Genomic DNA, 16,059 nt, shown 5'->3' with positions numbered 1-16,059 from the left:
AAAAAGTGGGCTTAACCAGAGAAAAGAGAGAGTGAGTTTTGGGGTCTCACCACCCAGAGCAGCTTGAACTAGTCAAAGATTCCCTGGAGATGGGCTGTTCAGCTTAGAGTCCAGCATGCTTGAGACAGACAGACTCAGAGCCCCCAAAACAATCAGTCAGGAAAAGGTGAAGTCCCAGTGGAACAGATGGAGTTTTTGGATCCAGGCATCAGAACAGAGGTTTGAACTTGGGTAGGGGTTTTTGTAGAGAAGACACAATGGTTCAAGGAAGAACATTAGCTTTGTTTATGGGTAAACGACGACTCAAGGGAGTATACCAGAATTGTTTTGTTTATGCTGGACAATAGGAACTGATCATTCCTGGCTATGGGCAGTGTTCCTTCTAGGGAGTTCACAATGCAATCGGGCAGATTCAGTGTTTTGGATATCAGTAAAGGATCTATGACTAGAATTGGTCTGATAATTGCTGAGCTGAGCGTGTGCAGGCATGGGTTCATTAACATCAGGAGCAGACATCTCCCATTATGCCATGCTTTGCTGATCCCAGAGTTCAGTGCGGTCCCTGCCTTGAAGTTTGGTTCTCCATTCATATGCTAATAGAGATGTTTCCTTGTTTCATCTATATCTAAGTTGAAGCAAGAAGCTTTCTGTTTTCCATTCGGTGTGCTAATCGAGATGCCTCCTTCTTACATTTTTGATGTAGATGAGGCTAGGGGAGTTGCCTTAATCATGTAACCCTTGTTCGGATGGATTTAGGTGTGTCTCCTCCTGCCTTTTCATTTCTTTTGGTAAATCTGTCTCTGATTGGTTCTGGTTCAAGCAGAGGCTGGGGCCGGTGGTTTCATGTGAGTCAGACAGTTTTTCACCCAAACAGGGTTTTGCACCCTGGTTCCTCAAGAGCACAGAGCTGATGGGTAACACAGCCCAGGTTCAAGGGAGCCGTTAGGGTTGCTTTAGAGCCATTCCTGCTGTCCACCCAACTGTGCTGAACGTTAAGTAAGAACAACTGAAGATTGAACCCATGCTGTACAGCAGTGGTTCCCAACCTTTTTGATTGAAAGCCCCACTAGTTAACACTAGGTAAAACACATGCCCCTCACCCTCCCACCAGCCACCAACAAACACATATAATGATGATAATAATAACAACACTAAATTACATAATAATAAATTACTCTTACCTGAGTAAGAAGCTAAGCCTACCCTGGAGCAGATGCCACTGCACACCCAGTGTGGCCCCGTCTCTTCCCATCCCTCATGGACTGAGGGTATGGAGGTGGGCTTTGGCGGGTTGGATGGGGCTGCTCCAGGACCCCACCAGATCAGGGCTGCTCGTCTCCAGCCAGGCGCCCGACCAATACAGGGCTGGGGGTGGCTGTTCCTCCGCTCCAGCCGGAGCAGAGTTTCGGGCTGCTACTCCACTCTGGCCATCAGGGAGCTGGGGGGAGTGAGCTGCACCCAGCCATCATGGATCTTGGGAGGCTAAATGATCTCAATATTACTGAAGCCTTGTGGAGCCCCTGTAATCTTTGGCGTCCCCCGAAGAGGGTCCCGCCCCCCAAGTTGAGAACCGTTGCTGTACAGAGCATCATCGTCACAGGATTATGTTCTGCTCCCAGTGAAGTCAATAGCAATCACTATCACTAAGTTCAGTGGGAGAAAGAGCAGACCGTTAGTAAACAGTAAAGTGTAAACAGTAATTTGTTCAGTACACAGACTTTATTCAGAAATCTAAATACAAATGATAGGTGCTGTAGGCAGTGATGCCTGGTTAAGATTCCCCAACATAGATAAAGTGGGTTTTATGTGCATTACAGACATATTTTCCCTCTCATACTTTAAAGAAACTTTAATATCTTTATATTCATAGTATTTATCTCTATAGAATTAAAAGTATTTTTATACAGCCCACTCCAGTTATAGCTACAGTTAATCAGTTTACTCATGATCACTTATGCATCGTTTACTTGTCAGAAGAATGGTTTCATTCAGTGGTTAAAAAACCCCTCTTTATAAAGAAAGAAAATTATAAAAAAGAAAAAAAAATCCCTGTTTCTGAAAACTGCAGATACATGATGCCATATGCCTTAATGAGTAGAAGACACGGAAATTTTTTTTTGCATATTCTGCAAGTGAATTATGAGTAAACTTTCAAAATGTCACAAAGCAGACTGTTATCAATATGTATCAACATCCTCAAGCTACTCGTTGGTAATAAATGTCAGTAGAAATTTTTATGGGTTTTACAGCTTATCTGCAATTTGTAATAAGCTTTGTGCATGACCCATTATTTTATGAGAGAGAACAACTGTCAAATGAATGTATTTGTAATGTCAGGAGTTTCATTACAACATGACCGCAGGCTGAAGCTAGGTGCTAAACTGCTGCTGGGTTTATATCTTCTGACCATACTTTGACAAAAAGGGCTATGTAGCCTGCTACTTTCATTACTTTTTCTTTACCTTTTTTAATTAATAATTTAACTTACATTTCCTATGGCCTCATTATCACTCCACTATTTCATTAACTAATCATTACAGCATTTCAGTTTATAGCTTTACAGGCAAGGAGACTAGAAGTATTAACCAGTAGCTTTGAGTTACGTAGCAATAGCTCTGATTTGCAAGCAGAGCCTGCAGCAATGTGGATTTTATGTCATTAGAAATCTTTTCATCTTTTTTTTTTATTATTTAAAACAGAAGAAAAGATTTTAATTCTTACTCTGAATGATTCATATCCTGTGGATTTTTTCTTTTAGGCAATGAAGCTATGATATTAAGATTGAGTATATAAATAATTCTCATAACTCACAGAGAAGAAAGAGAAATAATTACCTCTGAACATTTCATTATGAATGGAATTCTGTCAAAATTTTAAAAAGGGAGCATTAATACAAATTAAAGTCTTAGGGACTCATTTTTTAAATACTTAATTCTGTATTTTATTTAACTTTACCCAGACCAATGAGTATTTTTTTTGATGGGCAAAATGGATGGCTTTTTGGAAAAATATTAAATGTAAAATGTTCCATTTTACCATGAACAAATATTTTATATTTTATTTTGTCTGTAAATTTAGAATAGTTGACCTTGTGTAATTCTCAAATTGAGTTAAGGGCGCTCATTAACCTTGCAGACTGTGATCCAAAGTGGCTAGCACAATTTGGAACTACATTAAAAATAATAATTAAGGACCCAGTCCTGCATATACTTAGTCACAATGACCTCAAGAGTGTAAGTGATTGCAGGATTGGGCCTATTTTTGCACCTGCCACCACCACACCCAAATTATTTCTCATCTTCCTCACCTAAATTATTACCTGATGAGCTCTGGGGCCTGAAAAAAAAAAAAAAGAAAATCACAATCTAGCCTTCCTCTGCTGTCCTCAAGGCATTTCTGGAATCAGGGGGATGATTACGATTCTGCACAAATTCAAAAACCTAACATGAGGTGAGGAAAAAACACTTGTGCAATTGGCAGAACAAGAATAAGTAACATGTCCTTATAGATTATTCTACTGTAATTCACATCAGCATATCCTTGCTCCCCCACTGAATTAGTTTATATAATGTAGAACTTCACAAACTACTAAAATATATACAGGCTTCCTTTAGAAGTTGATTATTTAACAATTACCTACGTATTTTTCATTATTTAACCCCGGAAGAATAAAAAATAAGGAAAATATGGGGAAAATATATTCCTCTAAATCTACATAAATCAGACTGGTTTTAATTGTTTCAGGCCTGATCCTGCTCTTATTGAAGTCAACAGGAATTATGGCAATGACATCAAGGGGATTCCTTACAAAGGAACTGGCTGCTTTAGACATAGATTCCAAGTTCAGAAAAGACTACTGTGCTCACCTAGTTTAAGCTCCTGGATAACTCAAGCCGTAGAGCTTCCCCAAAATAATTCCTGAAGCAGATCTTTTAGAAAACACCCTGTCTTAATTTAAAATTATCAGTGAAGGATAATCCACTGTGACTTTTGGTAAATTGTTCCAGTGCTTAATTACCCTCACTGTTAAAAAATGTATGCCTTATTTCCAGCCTGAATTTGATCTCCTAAAGATCTTTGAGTTGTTCTGGTGACAGGATGGCTAAGAGATTTTTTTTAATTATGATATAGCAATGCTGTTATAATTATTATTCCATGCTATTGCATACTTGTTTATGCAGTTAAGCTATTTAAACAGTCACTTCAATGTTATGGTGGCTGCTGAGCCCCCTTAATTCCCACTGAACATAGTTGGAGTGGAGGGTACTCCAGCTCTTCTGAAAATGAGGCCAGTTAAGGGGATGTATGTGTGTGTTATCCAGTCAAAATTCTCATTGCAAAGAGTTGTGTGAGGAGAAGGTCACAAAGAGAAGCTCAAGTGTGTAAGCATAGGTTGTCTGATACAGGGATATGCATTTTCTTTCTGTCTTTCTGTCTCCTGCATTTCTAGTTTTTGCACAGCATCACCAGCTTTGGAATTTGTCTGCTTGTGTTCTTTTAGGCTACTGACCACATTTCCCAGATTTGGAAGACGTTATTAGACCAAGGACATACTTAGCTAATGATAGTTATTTCTTTTATTTTATTGCCGTTTGGATTAAATAAGAAGTTTCTTAAAAAATAGGGATTTTGGACTGTGGAGCACTTTATCCCATCTTAGATGCCTCCCCCTCCCCCCACACCCTTTGTCCTCATAATTTGACAAGGTGGCATCAGTGACAGAATGAGCAGGGGAAAAGCAACTGTGAAGGCTCCCATGCTCCAGACTTTGAGGCAATTCAGCTGCTGTTGTGCTAGTTGTGCTAGTGAGGAGAGAGGGAGGGAGCATAAGGAAGAAGATGGCTGCTTCCACGGAGGTGGGGCAGCTGGAGGCATTGGCATCTCTAGTTTCCACACACTCTGCTTCTCGTTCTGAGGCTCCTCTGCTGCTCACAGTGCGTTGTTTAAAGGGCAAGTGATGTGAGCCTCTGGCCAGAGCAGAAAACAAAGTCGCCTTGCTGTGCTTTTAAAAGTAAGAGGAGAAAAATTCCTTGAAAAACCTTGGCAGGGTGTGCTCTGTTGCTGCTGGTCCCTGCCATGGGAAGGAGCAGGAGATGGAGGTGGCTGTTACTGTTTTCACCATCTTCCTGGTTCTGCCACTGCTAGGTTCTGCCCAAAGCATTGTTTTAATTCAGAGTGAATTATAACCACCACCATTTGGGGCCACCACTGTGTTGAGGCCTCCTGCATGCTGACTTTCAGAGGAGCACAGATGGAATATCGGCAAGTAACAAGGCAGTTGAGAAACAGCTTATTATTTTTCCCTGTTCCCATCTGCATTGGAGCTTTTTGGATCCTCCATAGTCCTATACAGTAATCAGCATTTAGTCACAACTGGCACACATTAGCATCTGAGACACGTCAGTTACCTCTCTGTACTGACAATAAGGGAATAACAGCAGTTCTCAGATGTCACTGTGTGATAACAATAGAGAGATGATGATGGTTTGGAAAGTTTCTTTAAGCCCATATCCTTCAGGGATCCATTTCATAGAGTTTCCCAGAACCTATCAGTCTAGAGTTTTCAAGTGCATGCAGTACCTCAACCAAAAATCAATACTTTGAAATCAATATGTATTGTGTTGATGACCTGTTCAGTTTTCCAAGTCTGACAATAGACACTTCACACTGCCAGGGATGTCAAAAGTATCTTATGCCAAGGGGAAAGATTATGAGTGGGTTATATGCCTCTTTTTAAGAAATGGATTTGGAGAAAGGCAGTTGGGAAGTTTAGGCTGAAATTATGTTGTGTTCTTTCCCTGAGGATGAAATTCTTTCGTTCATTCCCTACAGAATAAAAATTGGATGGGGAAGACAATACAGGACATTTGTTTACTTCTTGAAGAAACTGCTATTTGATTTATGGACTAACAGACCTTGGCAAACTAAGAAGAGCATGAAGAATCTCTCTGGATGGACTGAAAGCTGAGACTTGACAATGGAGTTTATCAAATTATGGTATGTATTTTAAAAAGTAATATTTATTACCTTTTTTTCTGTTTTTATAGAGACAAATGAGAGAGGTCCACTAGAATCACACTATAAAAACATTATCAATATTTTGTACCATTACTTATTCCAATACACACTGCTTTTTATTCATATACCCTAAGTTCTTCAAAATAGCTGAGTTGCATATCAATCTCTACATGTTTCTGAAAAAAACTCTCTTTCAATAACTTTAATAAACAGGGACAACTTGTCAAATAGTTTTCTAATTATTGTATGTTACTTGTGCTATTGTTAGTACTTCCCAGATTTTTTCTATACCAGTAATTTTTTCCACTGACATAGGTATCTAAGGTTATCTATTATGAGTATTTATTTTTTCTATGGGACTTCTCCAGATACTGATGATTGTGGTTTGTCTGTTTTTTTGTTCTACTACTCTGTGAGTTTAATTCATTATTTTGTAAAACTTAAATATTTTGTTTGATGAAATGTGTGTGCATGTCATCTTCAAACCATTTAATATTGCTGTTGGGTTTGCATATGAAAAAGTCATTATGTGGCTGGCTGTCTCAGCTTGAAGTATAGTGTGATCTCCTTAGCACATGGCTCTGAAGCAATCCTCCCCTTTAAGAGACTAGATGGATTAGCAAGATAACTGTTGCAGAAGGCTGGCCAAATCTTCCCTGCCCATTCTGTTTGTGAATCTCATTAGCCAGTTTAATTTTTTGTTCCCTCAAATATTATCTAATAGTGTTAGTCAGGATTTTTTCAATGGAAAAGACTGTTCTGCAAAATCAAATCTTCCATGCAATATTGCCAATCTCTTTCTATTTTTCTATCAGGAATCTGAAACAAAATATCTTGTTTCAGGTGAGTTTGACCTAAATTAAAACAAAAATTGATTTGTTGAACTAATTTTGTTTTGAGTCTGTTCAAAATTAAACTGCATTTGGCTATGATGCCATGGCACCACATGGGATTTGTAGTTTGGGTACCTCGTTCGCTTCTTTGGTGCTATGGGTTGGGTCCTTTGCTGGACTGTATTTCCCATGATGCACTGCATTTTCCCCTCTGATCAAGCCACACAGTGAGTCATAAGAGTCACATGACTGGGGGAATCATGGGAAATGTACCCAATTTGGGATGAAAACAGCAGAATTTCAGATCAGATGGAAATTCTGATTTTTGCTTCACTTTATTACCTACCATTATTGTTCATTTTCAGTGATTCTGACCTCATTTTAGTATTTAGTATCTTTCTCCATTTTTGTACTTTATATAATCAATGATGTTTCTTTTTTAAGACGCTTGTGAGTGCACAGTTATATTTATGATCCCACAGGAATATATCCTTGCCATTATCTTTCTTTGTTTAATTTTTTGATGCATGCATAATACTTAGGTAAAATGTCTCATGGGATAGCATGATAAGTATAACAGTAGTACTTCTGTTGGATGTTTGGCTTTAATAATATTGGTCTGCTCACAAGAACTGGGGAAGGGATTTCAACATGCTGTGTGATATCTGATTACACACATTGTGTATATCCTTTTTTTTTTTTTCAAATTCTAGAAGTTTTATTTTTTGTTTTCAGACTGTTGTACAACTGCCTTCATCTTCAAGACTGCAAAATTCCGGCTTTGTCTTGCTCTCCTTCTCTCCTCCTCCCTTTCCAAGTAATCCTTCTTGCAGCTTCTATTGTATCCTTGTCCCACTAATATCTTTGCAACTTCCATCATCACCTTCCATGGTACATTTTGGAACTACTTCTCTGTGCTTGGGCATAAGTAGCACTTATGTTTACGCTGTCCTTCTGCAAAAGGGGGAAATTTCACCCCAAAATGAACAACCTCATTTTATTAAAATCCCTTCTTAACTCTGACCCTTTCAACCTCCATGTACAATTCTAAGCATACTTAGGAGCCTAAATAAATAATAATGAGTTTGAAAACTGCGTTATTTTTATTTGTGCCAAAAGATTTCATTAGCTTTTGTGTTCACAACAACTTGAATTCCTCTAGCAGCTCAGTACAACTGTTGTTATTTTTAAGGCTCTTTGCTCTTTAATGATCATATGGGCCTTTTTCAGTGGAATGTATAGGGGTTTGTATTCCAGATAGTCTGAATACCTAGGGAACACCTTATTGCCACTCTGATAGAAATCCACTGGCTGCTAGGTTCCCTGGCACACCTAAACTGCATCAGTGATATAGTCTTATTGTTTTCAAATACAAAGAGGATCATGTTGTATAATGTACATTCAAGGGCCACGGAAGGATGGTTCACCAGCCCTTGCATTGTACTGCACAGTATATGTGGAAGACACAAGAGGCTCGTTAAGGAACAAGCACCATTTTTTGCAACAGGAAAACAGTGGTGGCTACAACAATCTTAAGGCCATTTAGAAAAATAAACATAACACTTGTCATAATTAAATATTTCCATCATAACTGTTCCTATCAGACAAACACTCTCTTTGTGCAAAGACACTCTGAATGTTTTCAGATGAAAAGGATTACATTAAAATGATGATATATTGACAAAAAAACCAGCAAAATAATGCCTAGGTTTTGAAGAGAGGGATAAAATTCAGGAATCAAGAAAATGTCCGATAAAGTACAATAAAGCCTTGTAACCAAACTGAACTAGTGCTACTTTCCATTCCAACCAGCTGTATTGTATCATCAATCAAGGGACCATTTTAAATCTGACAGCATGGCAAAAACGTTCTTATAGGGCTGCTATAGATTTCAGTTGTGTTTTAGTTATTTCTATGACCTTAAGCTATAGATGGAAGTCTAAAGCTCAAATACCTTGACTGATACATTTTGTTTACTGTAACATGTCACTTCAATATGGGTTCCTTACTGCAAAGGTACTGTACATATAATACCCTGCAAACAGCAAATGACACATTTTTAAATATAGTATAAGAAACATGTATTTGCTTACTTCTATTGCTTTTATGTCTTGAAACCCTAGAACAAGGACCTTAAAAGGCTCTGTTAATAAGATTTTAAACAAAAGAAGGATAATCTTGCTCAGATTTTCTTTTCAGTGTTTGGTAAAACATAACCGTGCAGACTTTACAAATAATCAAATTCGATTTGAGTTCTCTGCAAGCACAAAGAGTATAAATATATGTCACACAGTTAAATGTTTGTTGTCTGCCTGGGTTTCACATCTACAGATATGACATTGTCTAATTAATCAGATGACATGATATTATACCTTGCTGTGCAAAACAATGAAGACATATTTTTTTAACATTTTTAGTTTTAAGCATTTTTGCTTTTTGAGAATTTAGGAGGGTAATTCAGTAAAAACCATGTCTCCCCACCCCAAAATTGGTACAGTGTCACTGCTCCTATTGAAGTTAAGCTACTCTTTTATCTCTTATTGCATAGTTATATAATAGTAAACATTTGTGATGAAAAATGACACATTGCACATAAAGAATATGTAGTACTTGTGCATTTTCTAATAAGTTTTTCATTGTGTCTGTGTTTTTACTAGGAAGGAAAATGGATGGAAAGTCATAGTTTAGGAAAGGCAACAGTAGTATAAAAACTTCTAGAGCAATTCTAGACCAAAGCTTGTAGAATAATCTAAATACAGTTATATATGTACTGTAGAATGCAAAGCCTCCAAAGGACTGAAATGAGACCAAATTGTCAAGAAAAATCCAATAAATATTAATGCATCCAGGGCCATCCACACATAAATGTTCCAGCTTCCCCTAGAAACAGTGTCAGGGGCTCCCATTCCTAAAAGAATTCTCTTTCAAACTGCAAACCAGCTAATGTGGGAGGGGAATCCCAGTATTATGTACCTCTTAAAATGTAGTGTTAGACAAAATCAAGGGGGAAGGCAAAGGGAAACCAAGTCAGGCTACTTTCTTGTGTCTTAAAAGTTTGTCAAATTCCAGAGTGTACTAAATGTCATGATGTTGTACAGAATGGGCAAGACTTGAATGAAAAGCAAGTAACTAGAATCACAATTCTCCTCCATTACCAGCAGCGAGTGCTGCTGTATTTGTTTATTTTGCACTTGAATTGTGTCCCTCTATGAGACTTGTATTACACTGAAAACTGGTGTAACTGGACTCGCAATATTAGTTTTTTCTGCTAGTGACACAACTGTTCCTGCTCCTCCATGTCAGTAATGCTGGATCTGTGTGTTTCCACCATAATGCAGTGGTGCTTTATATAGTGAGGTGCAGAAGTTCAAGAAATGGTAGAGAATCTTTCTGTACAAAAGGGAAGGATGGAAAAGCAACTCAAGAAACATTTATGTATGTATGGACCAGATCCTCATAAACTGACAGAACTCCATTGACTTCAGTACATCTACTTTGGTTAACGCTAATTGAAGATCTGGCTGATGGCATCTGGCCCAGTTTTGCCCTCATATTCATGGGCACAAGTCTCAATGACTTCAAATTGCAACCATGTATTTAAAAGGGAAGCACTGCTGACATGTTGCAATAAGTCATTATTTAAATAAGAGCTGGATGAAATATTTATAGCAACTTTAAAATAATAGTCTGTGTTCACATTTGCACAAAATATATTAAAAATGGAAGGATATTGTACACCCATTTCAAGATACAGCCTGAAACTCTCTATCGTCCTACTTTTAATAAAAGTTGAAATGAAACCAAAATATACATCAGTCTTCTCATGCTTTGAAATAGGTAAGGGTTTAGATGTTCTCACTGCAGTTTTAAGATGGTTGTCCATAATTAGGGTTTATCCTTGAATGCCATGTTGGGGAAATTATTATTTTATCTGTTTATTCAGTTTGCCTGTCTCTCTGGAATGTGGAAAACAGGCAAAAGCAAAGAACACATACAATTGACTGCTACACAAAACCTCATTAAAAATACCCCAAAGCAGTAAAAGTTATTACCTTTTTAAAAAATAACTTAATGATATTGGAACTGCAGCACTGTAGTATTGGTATAAATTTACTGTATCCTTGGTAGGATATAGTTAGATGCCCAAGAGACCACTAGGAACTACCTAAAACCAGTGCCTGAAACATCAATCAATCTATTTTGTATATACTTGAGCTGTCTGGTTCTGCTGTCTAGCATAATTTCTTCTTTGGCAGCGGTTTCCATTTCATGGGTTTATTTTGAAAAGATTTGGGGTGACATACTGAGCCCTCATCCACACTCACCCGGCGATTCAGCAGCAGTCGACGGGGGTTACGCAAACTACGCAGAGTAGCTTACGTAAATCACGTCGACTGCTCTGCTTCCCTTCTGCGCGCTGTCTACATTGCGCTGCACAGTGGTTTGCTGCTTGAGGGGGTGGTTTTACTCGGTCAACTTCCTGATCGATTGAGTGGGTCTACACTGACCGCTCAATCGATCCAGAAAGATTGATCTGGCGGCGGCGAATTTACTGCCGTCAATATAGACATGGCCTGAGTGATGTCACATTAATTCATATTTATTAGAGTTGGGTGAAATTGGTGAAACAATCTCCACAAATGTGTGCAAATTCATGTCACTGTTTTCAGTTCATCAAGATTTCACCTTATGACCCCAGAATCATTTTAAAAAGTCCTGTGAACTTGAAGTTTTATGCATTTGAAATGTGGATCTTTGACAGTTTTGCTGGTGGAGAGAAGACAAGGAGTGATGAAGCAGCACAGAAAGGATTGGCTATATTTGTAATAAATTATACACGCAGACACATACACAGTAAGGCAGGGATTCTGGAAGTGGCATTAAATCTGTATGGGGTCCTTGCCCCCACAACTTCCACTCCATTATGTGGCGTGTAGGGCCAAGATGAGGTAAGGCAGTAGACTTTATTTGGCCAGCGGTTAGTGCCAGCAGGAATAGCAGAAAGATATTAGAAAGTATCCTGTCTGTTTCACTGCAGAACGCTCTTCAATTTTAAGTAACAGTAACTCTGACCAGACCCAGAGCTACTTCTCAGAAGCCTGCAATAGAGGCACTCAGTCCTTTGTTGCGGTTTAGTGTACTTTTGGTGAGAAGAATACGGAGGACTGTGTCCTTTACATCCCCTTTCTCTTTTTGTTTCCTCAGTAGCAGAGGACTAAGTCTGTGTGTCTTGGCTGCTGCTTGTAGCCATCCAATAAGGTATTTCAGTGGTACTACCAAATGTTTGTTTTTAGTACTGCTGTAAACATGGTAGGCTCAGAGCAGCAAGAAAGAGATGAGTCAGGGGTAAGTAGAGGAGATTAGTGCAAAGATACCTTTGCTTCTCTAGCAGACAGGAAGACAAGGGAAGAGTGCAGACCTGCTTTCTCAATAGGGAGCAGGGAGAGTGGGCAAAGATCAGCATGATGGAGAGAATAAAAAGAGAAAGGGGGGAAAAGAGGAAAGAAAGTGATGTTGTCCCCCCTCCCCTTTTTTCCCCCATCAGTTGATGGTTGAGACACTTACAAGCCAAGGCCCATATGAAAGCAGGAAGCTAGGCAGTACTCTGTTGGGAAACACTGAGTAAATCCCTTTGTAGGAGGAGTGTGGTGGGGTCATGCTGGACTTCACATCAGGTTCCTGCCAACCCTGGATCTCCCCGTTGCCCCCACCCCCAGTCATATGTCACATCAGTCTCTTGCTAGCTAATTTTAGTCCTCTACCTTGTAAACTCCCCAAACGCTGTTTCATTAATGTCATGCTTTGCATGTAATACAAGTACTTCCTGTTGAAAGAAGAGAAAACAGTTTAGAATTACCCACAGTTAGAAGAAGCAGTAACAGGTATTTGAATACCCACATAAGACTAAATCCTGGCCCTTTTAAAATCAATGGGAGTTCTGCCATTTACTTCAATGAGATTGAGATTTCATTAAAGTATCTTTATTCAGAATGATCCCATAGCTATAGTCAGCTATACACACTGTTTTCAGTTGGAAGCTAGAATAGTTTGCCAGCCATCAAAATTATTGTTGGATAGTGCAGCACATTTGTAATTTGAATCTGACAGCTTCAAAGATGAGGTTGAACAGGGAAGCTAAACTAATGTGCAAAAATGATCTATTATATGTAGGGCCACATAAAACAGTTCAAATTAACCTTTGTAAGCGCTGAACATCACTGTTTTACATTAGATTAGATTGCACTGGTGGGATATTGAGATTGAATGACAGGTAAAATCATGCATTAAGGCTTGGATCCAATTCCTATCACCTATTTTCAACTAAAAGTTCAAATACCCTCTAAAAATGTGCAGCTTATTTCAGAGATTTTAAGCATCCCCACATGCACAGTTTTATTCAGAACTGGAACAATCTTCCTGTTCGAGGTGACTGCTTTGTGGTATTGTACTTATTCCTTAAAACTCCTTTGTCTCCGATTCATCTCCAATGAACTATAAACGATCAGAAATCGAGAATACTGTCCAGTGTGTCTGAATTAGACATTTTAAAATCCTCAAATGTGCAATAATCCTGTATAGCTACGTATTTTTTAAAAAAAAATTACAGGAGCCCTGGGAGCAACTCAAGTACTCTCATGCATGGTTTCTGGGAATCAGGAAATATCTTGGGAATTGTAACTAGGGTTTTGTTAATGCAGCAGTCTCAATTTCTTTAATTTTACATGAAGCTAAATGCTTCAGTCTGGGTATCAGGTTTGAATGAATTCTAAAACTTAGCTAAAAATCATTCCAAAATCATGAGTCATGCCCCCCAGAATCATGAGATGTGACTTAACTGTTTTTTTTTAATTTATGCATTTCAATTCTTGTATTTTCCCTTCTGGTTTCTAAGCCTCTATGGTGCACTTTTGCCATAGTTTCTGAGAAAAGCTTGAAAACATGAGAGCTAAAGACTTAATAAAGAGCTGATTTTTTCTCTTGATTCTAGGAGCTGCTGTGGCTTTAAGGAAAACACTAAATATCACTTGACTTGTAATAAATTCATAAGAGTTGGCAACACTGCCAGGGCTGGTGATTGGTGACTGGAGGAGAAGGGAGGAGGAGAAGGAAGAAAAATCCAGCTTCAGCTCTAGGCCTCCTACCCCTCTCTCCCTAGGGAATGATCTGTGTTGCATAAGGGCTTCGTTCTAAGATAGGTGAGAAGGGAGGACGGGGCAGGTGGAATAACACATTATTGCAAAAGGTGAGGAGGGACCAGAGCCAATCTTTCCTCTTCTGAAAATGGTATATTCCATCACACTCCCTTTTAAAATCTTCAGATAAGGTTTCAGCAGCTGCTCCTCTTTCCTCCCAGGATTCTATTTGGTCCAGAGCGCAACTATGAAGGTGAGGTAGGTGCCTGCCCAACAGCAGGCAGACCTGGTGACAGCTAAGGTAAATGAGGCCCTGCAAGTGTTCATTTTAGGGGGGCTGGTCAGCACTAACTGTGGGTGGCTCAGAGGGCTGTCTTCAAGAATTATCCCCTACCTTCTGGTACCTCACAGGAAGCCCAAACAGAGAGTTCTTTCCCCAGCAGCCTGGACACAGATTCTCCCATAACAGCTTGTGCTTGCATCCCTCAAGCCCCCTGACCTTGCTGTGCTCCAAATGAATACAATTTGGAAAAGCTGTGTTTTGCTGAATGTTGTGTCATAAGCAACAGACCACAGTAAATTTAGAAGTACGAAACCTGTTCATAAAACGTTGTTTTTGTTTAGTCGAAGTACTATTGTGAATCCATGTATTGTTCTCAGTGTGCAGCTGGAAATAAATGTCCCTAATATTCTGTCCCACCATGCACTGATCTCTGGTTAAAACCTCACCAGCTTAGTATTTCCAGGCTTGGTCATAGAAATAGATCCTGATTCTGATCACTTGTGTAAATTAGCATGCGGGCGATGGCAACCAGGCCCACAGAGTGGATCTTTCTAGGACCCGTTAGAGACATAAATTGCCATGCTATTTCAGTTACAAAGGCACTTTCATGAATGCTAGTAATATATTTTAAAGTCATGAAAAATTGTTTAATACATTAAAATACTTCATATGTCTTCTTTAGTCTTTAATAATTAAAAGCATTTTTAATTTTCTTAGGAAGTAGTGGGAATAGACAAAGCAAGCAGTGGATGGTATAAATCAACATGATAAATTCATTAATGGATCACAAGGGGGACTTTAAATTAGGTCACTTCTTAGACTGAGGCAGCTGGTTATTTGCTTTAAAGCTCATGTTAAGAGTACCTAAGGAGATGTTTCCTGGCCTCAAACCTCTCCAGCAAAAACCACACAGAAAAAGCTCAATAACCCCAAACATCATCTGGGAACAAGATTAATAAAGGGGCAAAGACTGTATAGGTTGCATTCAGCATATGGATATTTTCCAGCATACATGATTATAAACATTGTTATTTTTTGGCTAATTTTGTCCCAACCAGTGAAAAATAAAGCCCTCAGTTTATCTATAGAAGTGTAGAATGCAAGTGCGCCCATTGTGGATTTTCTGCATTGTCACTTAAATCAAGTCAAAGTGGGAAGTATTTCAGCTGGCGAGCAGCATGGTGCTTTATTACCTTTTTCAGTTTGGGGTGTCAGCAATTGCATGCAAATCCATATGACCAGATTTTGATTTTGGCTGGAATTAACCTAGACTTTTAATCTTTATCCAGAGCCCTCGATAGACTGGAATCCAGTGTAACAAGCTAGGACTGCAGTGGCAGTGCTTCTGACGATCCCTCCTCAAACCTCAGTGGGTAAAAAATTCCTTCAGTGCCAACCCAAGTGATGGTTCATGCCTCTCCCCTTCTACCAGATAGAGAGAGGAAATAATTGCAGGTTGCAGCTTTTCATATTTCCAGCAAGTTAGCAAGAGGTAAAATTTTCAGAAGTATCTAAATGACTTAGGAGCCTAAGCCCCATTTTCCAAACTGATTTAAGTACTTAAGGACCTCCCATCGACTTAACTCCCATCGACTTCTCTGCTTCTGTTCTGCGCGCCCTCTTCACTGCACTGTGCCAATGGGAACCACGTTCCCGTCGACGCAGCACTATGCCACTTAAGAAGGTGGTCTTAATACGTCAATTTCTGGATCAACCGAGCAGGTCTTCACTGACCGCTCAGTCGATCCAGAGAAATAGATCTGACGGTGGCGAATTTGCCCCCGTCAGTGAA

At 39.1% G+C, this 16,059-nt stretch overlaps 1 long non-coding RNA gene across 2 annotated transcripts in view; it reads left to right on the top strand.

Moving 5' to 3' along the window:
- Positions 1 to 16,059, top strand: part of LOC137153989 (uncharacterized) — a 449,601-nt gene that overhangs the window by 55,645 nt on the left and 377,897 nt on the right. Inside the window, exons 2-3 of one of the 2 annotated variants that reach the window (XR_010919997.1) lie at positions 5,833 to 5,997; positions 7,587 to 7,929. This is a non-coding gene — a long non-coding RNA (uncharacterized lncRNA). Of the gene's footprint in view, positions 1 to 5,832; positions 5,998 to 7,586; positions 7,930 to 16,059 lie in introns of those variants that run through there. The other variant, XR_010919998.1, reaches the window with a different exon arrangement.

This window comes from Emydura macquarii, unplaced genomic scaffold, assembly GCF_026122565.2.
Source record: "Emydura macquarii macquarii isolate MOO-44397 ecotype Brisbane River unplaced genomic scaffold, CSIRO-AGI_Emac_v2 contig_1253, whole genome shotgun sequence".
Lineage (NCBI taxonomy): Eukaryota > Metazoa > Chordata > Testudines > Chelidae > Emydura > Emydura macquarii.
Note: the sequence above shows the minus strand (reverse complement) of the source record. Positions and strands in the feature narration are given on the sequence as shown.